At 40.1% G+C, this 12,765-nt stretch overlaps 1 long non-coding RNA gene across 1 annotated transcript in view; it reads left to right on the top strand.

Annotated features, from left to right (window-relative positions):
- Positions 1-979: 979 nt before the first annotated feature.
- Positions 980-12,765, top strand: part of LOC139183604 (uncharacterized) — a 362,756-nt gene continuing 350,970 nt past the window's right edge. Inside the window, exon 1 of the long non-coding RNA XR_011567110.1 lies at positions 980-1,118. This is a non-coding gene — a long non-coding RNA (uncharacterized lncRNA). The remainder of the gene's footprint in view (positions 1,119-12,765) is intronic.

Raw genomic sequence — 12,765 nt, 5'->3', positions numbered from 1 at the left:
AAAGTAAATTTAAAAGCTGAAATAATGGTAGTATACTTAAGTATGATTGCTAAACTTGGAGATTGCTAGGCCATGTCATTCTTGTGTGTGTGTGGATATATATATATATAACTATTTATAGATAATATATTCATACATTATCTCTCTATATATCTATAAATGGTGCATGCTCAGTTGCTTTAGTCGTGTCTGACTCTTGTGACCCCATGGACTGTGGCCCACCAGGCTCCTTTGTCCACGCGATTTCCTGGGCAAATATATTGGAGTGGCTTGCCATTTCCTTCTCCATGGGATCTTCCTGACTCGGGGATTGCACTTACTTGCGTCTCCTGCATTGGCAGGCAGATTTCTTACCACTGAGGCACCAGGGAAGCCCCATATACGTGAAGATATATATCTCTGTAAATATATAAAGATATATAATACATAAATATACATTTAACTTGATCAGCCAGGTATTTGCCATAACCGAAGAAAAGGCTGCCTGTGTTCCTTCACTTTGTGGTTTGAGGAAACATAGCTGAATCTACAAATTCAGGATGAGAATGTTGTTGCCTGTCCTGCTAGTCAGGCCTAATTGATGTATTATCAAAGGCCCAATTCAAGCCTGCTGTCTTTCCAGGGGCCCTAAGCCCCACCTTGCTTTCCTGCCTTCCTGGATCCTGTCTGCTTAACAATTCTTCTATTGATTTCTCAGGCTTCACCTGGAATTTCACCTGGGTAAAGCTGGCAGGATCAGATGAACATTTCAAACACAGAAATAGCTCATATCTAGACGGGTGAGTAAAGGCTATGAGATCGGTTCTTAACCGTGACTTTTGCCTGTAATTTAGCTGTCAACCTCATTTCTGTGAGCTCAGACTTAAGGACCATGTAACACAAACCTCAAGTTTAGAAGAAATTAATTTGGTTCTGTGCCTGTTCCCGTAAATGGGAAAGTGGAACTCCCTTTCTCTTTTCCGCGGTACACAGTTTTGACTTTCATTCTATAAATCTCCAGTCGTCTTTTCTGTCTTTAAGGTGCCTTTGCTTGGCTTCTAGTCCTGCCTTGTACACCAGTGACAGAGCCAAGGTAACTGAGTCATGGAAACTGCATACTAAGTTGGGCAAAAGGAAAGGTAAGAGATCATCTGCTGGCTTCTGATTGTATTCGCAATTGAGAAAATTGACAGGGCCTGAGTGATGGGTCAGCCATTGCTCTTCTTCAGATAATCAATTAAGACCATGTTTCCTCTTAAAGTCTTTGATTTGGAAAAAGAGGTCTAAAGACATTTTCTATTAAGGTAACTCCCCTGGAAATGTCTGCATTGTCTCCTAGGGGAGGGGAGGTCAATTACTACCCAGAATTAATATATTTCTATAGGAAAAAAGGTTATTATTAGCCCTACCTATAAGGCATAACTTTTAATGATTGAAAAAATAAATTTGAAGGATTAGATGACTAGATCTGTTTCTACAGAATGACATTCACAGTTAAAGTTACATGAACTATAGAGGGGGAAGTGATTAAGAATATTAATAATACACATACATGCACAAGTATATCAAGCTTGCTATTTGCATTAAGGCAGTATTATTATAAAAATTATTATAAAAAACAAAATCGAGGATCATAAAAAGCAAAGATTAATGTATATATAAATCAGATACTGTCTCATAAAAAGTAAAGGATGAATATTACAGTATACTTAAAATATGCTTCATATTGTATAAATAATTTAATGCAGACTGAACCCTAGAATAATTTATGCCCTGATCCATATGAAAGACACATTAAATAATTCAAACATACATGAGGCACTTTGCACAAATGTATGTGTGTATGTTGAATAGTACATTTTACTCCAAGGTAGGGGCTGGCAAATTATATCTCATAGGTTGGATATCTGTTTTTGTAAATAAATTTTTATTAGAACAGAGATACATTCATTTGTTTCTGTGTTATCTATGGATCTTTTCACACTACACAATAGACATGAGTAGTTTCAATAGAGATAATATGACCCATAAACATATTGGTAGAATAGAAATTTATCTGGTCATAAAAAACACTAAGACATGTTTATTGTATCTCTAACTATAAAAAACATTAAAAAATCATATTTTTAAAACAATTTCAATACATGAAAATCAGTTTAGCTCTTCAGTGTTGACAGAGAAATAGAAAAGAATGCCAGGTACTGAGTGAAGAGTTTAACGTGTGTGGAGACACATAGGAAAACACAATTTCTGGTATGTCCACTCCAATTTTCTTCTTCTCTTTATAATTTTACACATATTTTCCTCCTCTCATTTTTATTATTCTTTTTCTAGCTTCTCCTTACTTATTTCTGTTCTATCTTTCCCCACATTTTCTACATATATTTAAGTAGAAGATTCATGTAATAGATAAGGAATTTTTTATGTAGAAGACTTAAAACTTTTCACCTCTGCTGAACTAAAAAGATAAGCTGAGTAAGATGAATTGGCCTCTTGATAGTTTTCCCTGACTTTTGTTTGATGTTATATAACAGCAAAGCAGGAAAAAGTCCATTCTGGTTCAATATACTTGTAATAAGCTTTGGCTGTAACTCTGGTAATTTTTAAGATGCTAGAGATTAAATGACAAATAAGGTAGGTTGAGATCTCTTGTACTCTCTTGTATATCTTGTACTTTCCTCGAAGTGGTTAGAATTAATTTGTACTTTGTATGTGTAAGTGTGTGTATTTGGATCTTTCTCTGGACTGTCATCTCCATGAAGACAGGATGATATTCACTCTGCTCACACTTTTATTCTCAGTGCCTATCCTATCCTAGATCCTCCATGAATATTTACCTACTTGGATGAATAACAGAGAGTCATCATATAATAATTGAAATGACAAGCTCATTTAAGTCTTAGCTAAGTAATTCTAGCAGTAGTTTAAAGTTTAGATTTACGAAGGATCATACCAGAGACTGTGAGTTAGAGCTTATCATTTTCCATGACAGAAGATTGAGAAAATTATTTCATTAAAACATTAACTGAACATGATTTATAGGCCAGATGTTATTTTTAGTATTGGACAATTAAGACAATTAGAATGCCCATGAAATGTGTCATAAGTTTGGATTAGAAAACTCAAAGAAAAGTATTGAATGGACAAGGTGGTTGAGAAGAGCATTGAGTGATGAAAAGGAATCTGAGTAGAAGAAAGAGTATTCTAGTTTGTGGGAGTAAATAAGGGCAAGGATGGAAAGAAAGCTTGCTGTCTTAGAGACTAGCTGGCAAATGGTCTGCTGTGAGAACGGCATTCAGGAAGTTAAAGCTTAAACTACCAAGAAAGGTGGCAACTTGCTTACTCTGTCAAAGAGCAATATGCGTGAAATATTACTCAGCCATGAAAAAGAATGAAACAATGACATTTGCAGCAACATGGATGGACCTAGAAATTGCTACACTGAGTGAATGAAGTCAGACAGAGAAGGAGACATATCATATGATATATGTGGAATCTAAAAAGAAATGATACAAACTAACTTATTTACAAAACAGAAACAGACTTGCAGGGAAGGGATAGTTAGGGAGTTTGAGATCGACATGTACACACTGGTATATTTTAAATGGATAACCAACAAGGTACAACTGTATAGCACAGGGAACTCTGCTTAATGTTATGTGGCAGCCTGGATGGGAGGGGAGTTTGGGGGAGAATGGAAACATGTATGTGTATATGTATGTGTATATGTATATGTATATGTACATGTAGGGCTGAGTCCCTTTGTTGTCCATCTGAAATTATCTCAACATTGTTGACTGGCTATACTCCAATATAAAATAAAAAGTTTTTTTTTTTTTTTTTTTTAAAGCAAGTCATAGGCAAGAACTGAAAGTTTTCTGTGGCTGTAACATATGTTTCTATTTTAGAAAGATAAGTCTGTGTATCGGGAGTAGGCTGCAGATAGGAAATCTGGTAAGAAGCATATGGTAATAGCTCCAAATAAAGACAAAAAACACTGAACTAGTGAATTCACTACAGAGGAAGAGAGGAAGACAAACTACTAGGACACTGAAAAGAATCAACAAATTTGCACATGGTTTGAGTATTAGGGGTGAGCTGGAGGTAGCACCACTGAAAGATTCCAACTGCCTGGTACTTTCCAAATATAAACAAGATGGAACCTATTCAGGATTAAAGACAGCAGGGCCCCTGTAATGGGTTAAAGCACAGATTAGATAACGTTCTCTCAGAATGTACTTCAGTTTACAAATACTTGAAGATGAACTATTTTGGACTTAGAGTCAGTCTGTGTGTTGTATAATATTTGTCTTCATTTAACATTGAGAAGTTGCAGTGCTAAGAAGAGGAATTATGACTGTGAGAAAAGGAAAACCAAGTCTGTCACTTGGATTGCCAATTACACCATTAAATTAGCTGATGAAGTCTTTCAATACCATCTTTCCTAATGGCAGTGAGTCTGTAAAACAGAAATCTAAATGAACTATAATCAATTTTTGTTTCCACACTTGTTGAACCAGGGAATCAATTAAGTGCAGTTCTTTTTACAGTAAGTTGATATACTGGTTATAATCATATGAACTAAGATATCAAAACACTGATAGGATTCTCAATACAAATATCCATCTATTTTCTTCTTTTTTTAAAGGGATAATATTTTTTATATTGGCGTATATATGATTTATAATGTTATGTTAGTTTCTGGTGTATAGCAAAGAGATTTTGTTCTACATATACATATATATTTTTCAAATTCTTTTCCCATATAAAACTATTGAGTAGAGTTCCCTGTACTATATTTTCTAAAATTATGGGGAAAATGATGTCCTGAATAAAATGCATAGATAATTTAAATCATCATTTAAAGTGCTAATTGGAATGTATTTCTTTAATAGAACTGGGTAGCAAAGAGGATTTAAACCTCATTCTTTCAGCCACCAAACAATAATAATAACACCAGATTGTAGAAGACAAGGGGAGGAAATAAAAGATAAGTGTTTACCTGATAGGATCCTAATATTGAGTTTTTTTTTTAATATAAAAGAAATTTGATATTTCTTGTGTAGGAGAACAAAATAAGATATTTAAGTAACTCATCAATCTGCAAGTATGAAAGGTGTGAACCAGAAATAAATGCTTCTCCAGCCCAGTCTGGTTCTTTGCCCCAGAATAGTTGCCATCTTCCCCCATGCCCTCAGGTGTGTCTTTTAGTTCTAAACTATCTGCTTTGATCCTTTTAGACAGTCCAGATTTGCTGGGATCTGTTTGAACAATTCCCATGTGCTTTTGTGCTTTTCCCCATCATGTAATTGGGATTCTGCATTGTTCTAGGAGCTATTCCTATCAACTCACGATAGGTGCTTTCAACGTCATGACAGTTTCTAGGGATGAAGTGATGAATGAGACAGATGTCACAGTCTTTGGTGGTGATGGTTTAGTCGCTAAATTGTGTCTAACTCTTGTGACACCTTGCACAGTAGCCCGCCAGGCTCCTCAGTCCATGGGATTCTCCAGGCAAGAATACTGGAGTGGGTTGCCATGTCCTTCTTCAGGGGATCTTCCCAACCTAGGAATCAAACCCAGGTCTCCTGCATTGCAGGCAGATTCTTTACCAACTGAGCTATGAGGGAAGACACAATTACAGAAAACTAACCAAACTGAAAGTGCTTCACTCAATATGCCAGCAAATTTGGAAAACTCAGCAGTGGCCACAGGACTGCAAAAGGTCAGTTTTCATTCCAATCCCAAAGAAAGGCAATGCCAAAGAATGCTCAAACTACCGCACAATTGCATTCATCTCACACGCTAGTAAAGTAATGCTCAAAATTCTCCAAGACAGGCTTCAGCAATATGTGAAGTGTGAACTTCCTGATGTTCAAGCTGGTTTTAGAAAAGGAAGAGGAACCAGAGATCAAATTGCCAACATCCACTGGATCATGGAAGAAGCAAGAGAGTTCCAGAAAAACATCTATTTTCTGCTTTATTGACTATGCCAAAGCCTTTGACTGTGTGGATCACAATAAACTGTGGAAAATTCTGAAAGAGATGGGAATACCAGACCATCTGATCTGCCTCTTGAGAAATTTGTATGCAGGTCAGGAAGCAACAGTTAGAACTGGACATGGAACAACAGACTGGTTCCAAATAGGAAAAGGAGTACGTCAAAGCTGTATATTGTCACCCTGCTTATTTAACTTCTATGCAGAGTACATCATGAGAAACGCTGGACTGGAAGAAACACAAGCTGGAATCAAGATTGCCGGGAGAAATATCAATAACCTCAGATATGCAGATGACACCACCCTTATGGCAGAAAGTGAAGAGGAACTAAAAAGCCTCTTGATGAAAGTGAAAGTGGAGAGTGAAAAAGTTGGCTTAAAGCTCAACATTCAGAAAACAAAGATCATGGCATCTGGTCCCACCACTTCATGGGAAATAGATGGGGAAACAGTGGAAACAGTGTCAGACTTTATTTTTGGGGCTCCAAAATCACTACAGATGATGACTGTAGCCATGAAATTAAAAGACACTTACTCCTTGGAAGGAAAGTTATGACCAACCTAGATAGCATATTAAAAAGCAGAGACATTACTTTGCCAACAAAGGTTTGTCTAGTCAAGGCTATGGTTTTTCCTGTGGTCATGTATGGATGTGAGAATTTGACTGTGAAGAAAGCTGAGTGCCGAAGAATTGATGCTTTTGAACTGTGGTGTTGGAGAAGACTCTTGAGAGTCCCTTGGACTGCAAGGAGATCCAAACACTCCATTCTGAAGATTGGCCCTGGGATTTCTTTGGAAGGACTGATGCTAAAGCTGAAACTCCAGTCCTTTGGCCACCTCATGTGAAGAGTTGACTCACTGGAAAAGACTCTGATGCTGGGAGGGATTGGGGGCAGGAGAGGAAGGGAAGGACAGAGGATGAGATGGCTGGATGGCATCACTGACTTGATGGACGTGAGTCTGTGATGGACTTCAACTCTCTCCGGGAGTTGGTGATGGACAGGGAGGCCTGGTTTGCTGCAGTTCATGGGGTCGCAAAGAGTTGGACACGACTGAGCGACTGATCTGATCTGAACCAAACTGATCACATGGACCATGGCCTTGTCTGACTCAGTGAGCCATGCTGTGTAGGGCCACCTAAGATGGACGGGTCATGGTGGAGAGTTCTGACAAAATGTGGTCTGCTGGAGAAGGGAATGACAAATCACTTCAGTGTTCTTGCCTTGAGAATCCCATGAACACTAAGTATGAAAAGGCAAAAAGATATGACAATGAAAGATGAACTCCCCAGGTTGGTAGGTCACAGTCTTTAAAGGGATGAAAATCAAACATTAACAATAATATTGAATGGTCATTGCACCCAGTTATGTGCCCATTATAGAGGTGGCAGAGAGGGAAGAGAGATTGTGCCTGTATTATGGGTACTGGAAAGGCGTCATAGAGTAGGAAACTTCCAGGCTGTGTTTTCAAAGACTAATTCAAAATTTCAGATTCAGCAGAAGGCAATATGGGGAGATTGGAAGTAGGTATTCCAGGTGGAAGGACAAAAAAGACATGAAAAAGTTAAAATTGGCACACATCTTATAACTAGACCTCTGTATTAGTTCCTTTTCCCAAGTCCCTATTCTTAAAACTTGCTGAAGTCCCATTTTCCTCCTAAAGAATTGACTTCTGCCTCTGAATATCAGTCCTTCCTGATAGTGGCCTTTAGAGTTCTCTGCTGCTGCCTTTCAGTCCTAGATCCTGATCTGAACATCACTTGCCCCAGATTTCTGCATCTGCTTTCTATCTTGGATACTGATTTGCCTGAACTGAGATACTTTGTAAGTATTGAATACCAAGCCATGCCTGCTTTGTAGATCAAGCTCTCTCCAAAGTAGAAAGTTTAATTAAGGATTCAGGTGCAAGTGATTTATAAAAGAAGGCTCCCTGGAGAATCAAGTCGGGGAAGTGGGGAGTGGAGGAGGGGAAAGAAGAAGAAACCATGCAGTCGCGTGATTTCAAGTGTAGCTCAACCTGATCCCACAAGGAGCTCTGGAGTATGAATTTCAGAGGCTGTCTTATTTGGAGGCAAAGGAGTAGGGATTTTGTACCCTTCAAGCAATCAGTTATTGTCTATGGGTAGACCTGGCACTCTGTATGTTTGTGGGGACCTAACCATTAAATTAAAAGACGCTTACTCCTTGGAAGGAAAGTTATGACCAACCTAGATAGCATATTCAAAAGCAGAGACATTACTTTGCCAAAAAAGGTCCGTCTAGTCAAGGCTATGGTTTTTCCATTGGTCATGTATGGATGTGAGAGTTGGACTGTGAAGAAAGCTGAATACCGAAGAATTGATGCTTTTGAACTGTGGTGTTGGAGAAGACTCTTGAGAGTCCCTTGGACTGCAAGGAGATCCAACCAGTCCATTCTAAAGGAGATCAGCCCTGGGTGTTCTTTGGAAGGAATGATGCTAAAGCTGAAACTCCAGTACTTTGGCCACCTCATGCGAAGAGTTGACTCATTGGAAAAGACTCTGATGCTGGGAGGGATTGGGGGCAGGAGGAGACAGGGACGACAGAGGATGAGATGGCTGGATGGCATCACCAACTCGATGGATGTGAGTTTGAGTGAACTTCTGGAGTTGGTGATGGACAGGGAGGCCTGGCATGCTGTGATTCATGGGGTCGAGAGGAGTCGGACACGACTGAGCGACTGAACTGAACTGAACTGAACCTACCAGTTACTTGCAAGTGAGGTAACTCCAGTAAACAAAGGTGAGCCTCTGAAAGTCATAGGTTCAGCAGTCAGAAGATGGTGAATGCTGGGATAAGGTGGCTCAGTGGTAAAGAATCTGCCTGCCAAGGCAGAAGAAGTGGGTTCAATCCTTGAGTCAGGAAGATCCCCTGGAGGGGAAATGGCAACCCACTCTAGTATTCTTGCTTGGGAAATCCTATGGCAAAGCCTGGTGGTCTACAGTCCATGGGGTCACAGAGGAGTGAGACATGACTTAGTAATTGAACAGCAGCAAGGGAAGTACTGCAGCCTCAAGTGAAGCTTCCCCAAGTGCATGCCTGTGATGCCTAGTGGGCAAGGATGCTTCAGGTATGTGAATCTCCTGGGATTTTTCCTTTCTCCTGGAATTAGCTAGGGTGTGCTGTGCCATGAGATGCCTGCATTCCTGGAAAGTTCTAGACCGTTCCAAGACGACAAAACTGAAGATGTTTTTACTGCTTCGGAGGCTAGTAAAATTTCAGATGAGCAGAGAGCTTTTGGTTTATATCAAAATACAATTCCATGTTGAATACAGAATTTGAAACTTTAATATGCACAAAATAAAGGTAAGATTGATCTTTGGATTTGAAAAGCATAGGCTACTTCCTTATAGGTATCCAAAAGCAGGGTAAAGTATTTCCAGGAAATCTTGTATTCAGATTTATTATGCTTCAAATTCAATCTTTCTGATTAGATGGTTTATTCTTGCTATAGTATAAAAGCAAGTATAATACAAGGGTATACAGCTCAAATAACTTTTTGCAACTTCAGCCAGAATTTTAAAATATTTTAAAGCTTTAGGCTTGTACTACAGAAGTGCACCAGCAGTGACAGACCGTGCAGAAGCCTGGGCTGAGAGGAGCCACCCCTCGCCCAAGGTCAGGGGTGGCGACTGAGAGGAGCTGCGGCGGCCGGGAGGAGCTACCCCACATCCACGGAGCTGTGGCGGCGACAGCGCAGGAGGGCCTAGAGGATCTACTCCACGTTCAAGGTCAGGAGGGGTGGCTATGAGGAGATACCTCTTGTCTAAGGTAAGGAGCAGCGGCTGCTCTTTGCTGGAGTAGCCGTGAAGAGATAACCCACATCCAAGGTAAGAGAAACCCAAGTAAGAAGATAGGTGTTGCAAGAGGGCATCAGAGGGCAGACACACTGAAACCATAATCACAGAAAACTAGTCAGTCTAATCACACGGACCACAGCCTTGTCTAACTCAGTGAAACTAAGCCATGCCTTGTGGGGCCACCCAAGATGGGCGAGTCATGGTGGAGAGGTCTGACAGAATGTGGTCCACTGGAGAAGGGAATGGCAAACCACTTCAGTATTCTTGCCTTGAGAACCCCATGAACAGTATGAAAGGCAAAATGATAGGATACTGAAAGGGGAACTCCCCAGGTCAGTAGATGCCCAATATGCTACTGGAGCTCAGTGGAGAAATAACTCCAGAAAGAATGAAGGGATGGGGCGAAAGCAAAAACAAGACCCAGCTGTGGATGTGACTGGTGATAGAAGCAAGGTCCAATGCTGTAAAGAGCAATATGGCATGGGAACCTGGAATGTCAGGTCCATGAATCAAGGCAAATTGGAAGTGGTCAAACAGGAGATGGCAAGAGTGAACGTTGGCATTCTAGGAATCAACAAACTAAAATGGACTGGAACGGGTGAATTTAACTCAGATGACCATTATATCTACTACTGGGGGCAGGAATCCCTTAGAAGATATGGAGTAGCCATCATGGTCAACAAAACAGTCTGAAATGCAGTCCTTGGATACAATCGCAAAAACAACAGAAGGATCTCTGTTCGTTTCCAAGGCAAACCATTCAATGTCACGGTGATCCAAGCCTATGCCCCAACCAGTAATGCTGAAGAAGCTGAAATTGAACGGTTCTATGAAGACCTACAAGACCTTTTAGAACTAACACTCCCAAAAGATGTCCTTTTCATTATAGGGGACTGGAATGCAAAATAGGAAGTCAAGAAACACTGGGAGTAACAGGCAAATTTGGCCTTCAAATACAGAATGAAGCACAGCAAAGGTTAATAGAGTTTTGCTGAGAATGCACTGGTCATAGCAAACACCCTCTTCCAACAACACAAGAGAAGACTCTACACATGGACATCACTAGATGGTCAACACCGAAATCAGATTGATTATATTCTTTGCAGCCAAAGATGGAGAAGCTCTATAAGTCAGCAAAACACAAGACCAGGAGCTAACTGTGGCTCAGACCATGAACTCATTGCCAAATTCAGACTTAAATTGAAGAAAGTAGGCAAAACCACTAGACCATTCAGGTATGACCTAAATCAAATCCCTTGTGATTATACAGTGGAAGTGAGAAATAGATTTAAGGGACTAGATCTGATAGACAGACTTCCTGATGAACTATGGACTGAAGTTCGTGACATTGTACAGGAGACAGGGATCAAGACCATCCCCATGGAAAAGAAATGCAAAAAAGCAAAATGGCTGTCTGGGGAGGCCTTACAAATAGCTGTGGAAAGAAGAGAAGCAAAAAGCAAAAGAGAAAAGGCAAGATATAAGCATCTGAATGCAGAGTTCCAAAGAATAGCAAGGAGAGATAAGAAAGCCTTCCTCAGCTATCAATGCAAAGAAATAGAGGAAAACAACAGAATGGGAAAGACTAGAGATCTCTTCAAGAAAATTAAGATACCAAGGGAACACTTCAATCAAAGATGGGCTCGAAAAAGGACAAAAATGGTATGGACCTAACAGAAGCAGAAGATATTAAGAAGAGGTGGCAAGAATACACAGAAGAACTGTACAAAAAAGATCTTCGCACCTAGATAATCATGATGGTGTGATCACTGACCTAGAGCCAGATATCCTGGAATGTGAAGTCAAGTGGGCCTTAGAAAGCATCACTATGAACAAAGCTAGTGGAGGTGATAGCATTCCAGTTGAGCTATTTCAAATCCTGGAAGATGATGCTGTGAAAGTGCTGCACTCATTATGCCAGCAAATTTGGAAAACTCAGCAGTGGCCACAGGACTGGAAAAGGTCAGTTTTCATTCCAATCCCAAAGAAAGGCAATGCCAAAGAATGCTCAAACTACTGCACAATTGCACTCATCTCACGTGCTAGTAAAGTAATGCTCAAAATTCTCCATGCCAGGCTTCAGCAGTACGTGAACCATGAACTTCCAGATGTTCAAGCTGGTTTTAGAAAAGGAAGAGGAACCAGAGATCAAATTGCCAACATCCACTGGATCATGGAAGAAGCAAGAGAGTTCCAGAAAATCATCTATTTCTGTTTTATTGACTATGCCAAAGCCTTTGACTGTGTGGATCACAATAAACTGTGGAAAATTCTGAAAGAGATAGAAATACCAGACCACCTGACCTGCCTCTTGAGAAACCTGCATGCAGGTCAGGAAGCAACAGTTAGAACTGGACATGGAACAACAGACTGGTGCCAAATAGGAAAAGGAGTACGTCAAGGCTGTATATTGTCACCCTGCTTATTTAACTTATATGCAGAGTACATCATGAGAAATGCTGGACTGGAAGAAGCACAAGCTGGAATCAAGATTGCCGGGAGAAATATCAATAACCTCAGATATGCAGATGTTACCACCCTTATGACAGAAAGTGAAGAGGAACTCAAAAGCCTCTTGATGAAAGTGAAAGAGGAGAGTGAAAAAGTTGGCTTAAAGCTCAACATTCAGAAACTAAAGTCATGGCATCTGCTCCCATCACTTCATGGGAAAAAGATGGGGAAACAGTGGAAACAGTGTCAGACTTTATTTTTGGGGCTCCAAAATCACTGCAGATGGTGATTGCAGCCATGAAATTAAAAGACGCTTACTCCTTGGAAGGAAAGTTATGACCAACCTAGATAGCATATTCAAAAGCAGAGACATTACTTTGCCAACAAAGGTCCATCTAGTCAAGGCTATGGTTTTTCCAGGGGTCACGTATGGATGTGAGAGTTGGACTGTGAAGAAAGCTGAGCGCAGAAGAATTGATACTTTTGAACTCTGGTGTTGGAGAAGACTCTTGAGAGTCC

Source organism: Bos indicus, chromosome 6, assembly GCF_029378745.1.
Source record: "Bos indicus isolate NIAB-ARS_2022 breed Sahiwal x Tharparkar chromosome 6, NIAB-ARS_B.indTharparkar_mat_pri_1.0, whole genome shotgun sequence".
Taxonomy (NCBI): domain Eukaryota; kingdom Metazoa; phylum Chordata; class Mammalia; order Artiodactyla; family Bovidae; genus Bos; species Bos indicus.
This window is presented reverse-complemented; position numbering and strand designations above follow the sequence as displayed.